Raw genomic sequence first — 4,252 nt, forward strand, 5'->3', positions numbered from 1 at the left:
ACTGGAGGGCTTCTCCTGGTTGTCTCTAGGTATCCAGCTTAGGGAATTTTACATCTCTGCCCTGGAAAACAGTGCTGGGAAAGACAAAAACATTGCTTCCTTGGCCTCATAGCAAGGCCCAGAATCATCTCAGGTGCTTGATGGAGTGGTTGGAGCATGTTATTCTGCATTGCAAGAAATTGTGTCCTGACTGAGTGTTCAGGGGTACCACTGGTGAGCGGAGTGGAGACGTGAACTTGACAAGCTGATGGTGAAACACTCATCCCTGTGTCTGAGATCTGATCTCAGAGCCTGAGTGAGGGCAGTGGGGACTTTCCCCACTCATTTTAGTAGAGCAAGGGCGTTACAAGCATATGGAAAGGGAGCAATACCGAGCACTTCAGGATGGTCAAAGTTCTTCAAGCTCAGCTGGCTGAGGTGGAGCCTGGACAATGCAGCTACACCTGTGAAATAAAGGTTTTCCTTCTGCTTTTGGCTTTTGGACATTCTCACTAAGGAGCAGAAATTCTTGGGAAGCAAACCAGCAATGTGTCTGCTGTCTGTGCACTTGCTCTGTACCGAAGAGGGAGTCAGCCAAGCCTGGAGTTCATTCTGTCTTGGCCAATAGTTAATAATAACCCTGCAATAGCTTCTTTTTTTTTTTTTTTTTCATTGTAAATTAAGGGTGGATGAACAGCCTGGATAAAATTAGAAATCTCTTCCTGAAAGGCTAAGCTGAGTTTACAAAGTTATAGCTCCACGGACATCCCGTCACAGCTGGGGAATCCCAGCTGCTCTCTGAAGGGTGAATAGCAGATAACAAAATGCACATGTGCTGCATTCTCTGGATCAGAGGGTCCTCCCCATCATTCTGACTTCACACCACAGCAACTTTGAGGAGGTTGGTGGGGCAATTCCTGGTTTCACCTTCTGTTACTGCCAGAATAGAGAGCTCAACTTTCCCCTGCTGTAGCGGGTAAGTCCTCTATAGGGCTTTGAGAGGAAGGGACTATTGGTAGGTTGTCTAGGGTTATATGATGAATGTGCATCTGATGGGCTAGATCACAGGAGAGGAAAGGAGCACATGCTTGGGAAGGATTTCAAGTTCCTTTGAACTTAATGCCTAGGTACCTGCTGGATAGGTCACTTTCTAGATATGCATAGCCAGGCAGGAAATTGTTAGGTAGGTTTTCCCTTATCCTCTCTAGTACTATGACTCTTCCTAGGGTCTTCTAAGTGACTCTGTTCCACTCTCTCTGGTCATCCATCCTTGAGGTGACATGAGGAAGTGGTGCCTATGTTTTGAAGGACCATGGTCCTGATGTTACTTTGTAAATGGAAATTGTTCTTATCCCAGCTGTGAGACCCAGAACCCTCAGGGGTCTCACTTATGAGCAAGAGGCTCATTCTGGCAAAACCCACCTTTGTTTCCATGTCTTTTGTGGGTAGAGGGAGTAAAGGCATGACTAGATATGACTGAGCTGCTGTGGCAGACCAGATGTCCCCTTCAGCTGAGCTCATTGTTGTGGGCTCCTACATCATTCCTACCGGTGAGGTTGAACATGTGAACTCAAACCAGCATGACACAAGATGGACAACTGTTGGTAGTAGCTGCTTCAACCATGGTAATTGTCATTTGATGGTGTCTCCACAGTCCTAGTTAACATGAACTCTGAGCCATTGACTTGTGCATCATTTGAATTTTCCTGGCATCTGAAATGACCCGCTGAAGTCAGTAGAGATGATGTACACCAACTCAGTATTAAGCCCAGCACTTTCTGCATAGTATTAACATTTATATCCTCTCTAGAAAGGATGGAGAAAGCACAGGTTACCTTCAAAATGAAGTATTAAAAAGAATTCCCAAACAAAACAGTATGTGTTTGATAGCCTAGAAGGTCTGTCTGTTGGTTTTAAAAGTCATTCTGGACCCTTATATAACAGTATAATTAGCTGATACTATAAACTTATTATGTACCTGCTGGAACACAACAGCTCCTTTGAAGCAATTCAGATCTATTGTGTAATTATAGAATTAGGCCACATGCCATACTTGGAAGATGTGGGAAAGCTTTTCATTGCAAAGTAACTGAGAGCTTTGGTGGCTGCCTTTTTTTCTGCTGCCCTGCAATTTAGAAAATGTAGAACTCCTCAATATATCACTCTTTGGCTGAGTTAAGCACTCCAGGAATCTTCACAGGGGTGTGCAATGTATTGACAATTCAGAAATTTCTTGGGACAATACAGACCTTGCTCTGCATGCTGTCAAATGTGATGGGATCTGGCACCTCCAAATGCAATGGAAGGAAAGCAGAAATCAAATGACTGGCTAAGAGTGTCTTAAATAATCTGATTGCATCAGTTTCAGGTTTTCTTTTTGCAGGCAGCCCAGAATTACCAGCTGGATTTTTCCCTTTCCTCTTTTCCCTCCCACTTTTATGTGTCATCCTCTTTGGGTGCATGGAATGGTCCCATGTAGAACAGGAGGCAAGAGCTGGGCATCTCAGCATCTAGAGTGTCTACTGGCAGCTCAATGCTGTTCGATGCGCTGGTTGCTTGCTGGCACTGTGCAGTGTGCAGGATCGTGAAGAAGAATTGCTGGGATGAAAGCAAGTTTGGTGGGCCTTAGCTAAGGTGAAACACAAGAAGATAATCAACTGGTTCTTGGTTTTGGTAGTGAATCTTGGCAGGCCTCCAGAATGGGACAAGGACCTCCAGAGCTCAGAGCCTGAGCCTGCAGAGCCTGAACTTGAGGTGAGATGTTCAGATGTAGTCACCTATGTGGTGGGAACCAGGTCTGCACTGGAGTTGGTATCCTTAGCTCTTTTTACGTGAATGTCGGGCCCAGAGTGTGACTCTTCTCATTAGAAATAGATACCAAAACAGAAGAAAGTGAGCTGGTCTTTGCAGGACCCATTTCTCCCATTGTATCTAGTGAGAGTACCATGTGAGGTGTTCAAAAGACAACATCAGTCCAGATCTCTTTTAACTAGGTGACACTTGTCCCACCTTGGTTTCCTGCTCATCAGTTGTAGGATTGCCAGTTCAGCCATTAAAGGGAAACATCAACACAACAGTACTACAGCTTTTTCTTTTGTGCAGTATAAACTTGTTCTCATTTCCCAAGCAACCTGGGCTTGGAGAATGATTGTGTTTCCTCACTGGGATCCATATCAAATTGCTATCCTGCTGGATACATCAGGCCTAGTGTGAGGTACGCAGATTTTAAGCAGGAGGCCCTGACCCTAAACGTCCACCTTCAAGAAGAGTTTTGGTTCACATGCAAAGGGACGGGGGTTTGTGGCTCTGAGATTTTGAATTTGATGCTGCTGGAGTTGTAGGTCTTGTGATTGACTGGAATGTGCCTGCTCCTGGAGCAGCAAAAAGAGACCCCAAAGGAGTTAAGACATGGTATGTCTTAGTGGAAGGGTTTTAAGGATGTGCTGCAACAGAGTCTAGGACTCCCTGGAAACCAAGCCCTTGCCCTCAGTCCCTGCATTTGAAGCTTGGTCCAAACTCTAAATCGAAGGGATTGTTTCTTTTGACATCAATGCTCTGGTGGGATGAGCTCTTAGTCTGGATGAGAGATGAGCTGCCAGCTCAATTGTCATTCACCACACAGCACAAAAATGTCATTTTTTAATGATCAGGTTTCTCTTTGGAGGCTGTGCTGAAGTGACTTCTTGACTGAACGTCTCCAAAGATGTGCTCCAAGGGGGGAGTGCCTTTGGTGGCACAAATCCTCATTTCCTCATTATCTGGGCATTATTAGAAGCAGGTCACTTTCTGTACAGTATTTTTGAGAGTATATTTGCATATAGATGCAGTGAGTCAGATTCTGGTGTTGGGATAAATCCTGGATGTGTTTATTAACAATCATGCACTAAACCATGTTATTAGTGAAGTCTAACCTTTCTGAACACAACAGGGCCATTGCTAGGGTCTTGCAAAACAACACACAAACAAAAAAAACCATCTGGGAGCATTAAAGAATATTTCAGCAAATTGTCCACATCCAAGACCGATTTCCCTATGAAAAATCTACACTATTTTAGCCTGTGCACAATAATTTCTGTCAAGTAAAGCTGTTCAAATTACTCATGTGAAGAAATCCGACCTGCCTAACAGATTGGAACACGACATGACATACATAAACACCTATGTATGTATACATAGAGACTCCACACAAAATTGTTAGTTAGGAGATGATGCTGGTATTTTTTTGCAGCTCTGCTTTTGCCCAGCCAGATTTATTGAAGGATTTTCCTTGTTA

Source organism: Acanthisitta chloris, unplaced genomic scaffold, assembly GCF_000695815.1.
Source record: "Acanthisitta chloris isolate BGI_N310 unplaced genomic scaffold, ASM69581v1 scaffold6827, whole genome shotgun sequence".
In the NCBI taxonomy this organism is placed as follows: Eukaryota; Metazoa; Chordata; class Aves; order Passeriformes; family Acanthisittidae; genus Acanthisitta; species Acanthisitta chloris.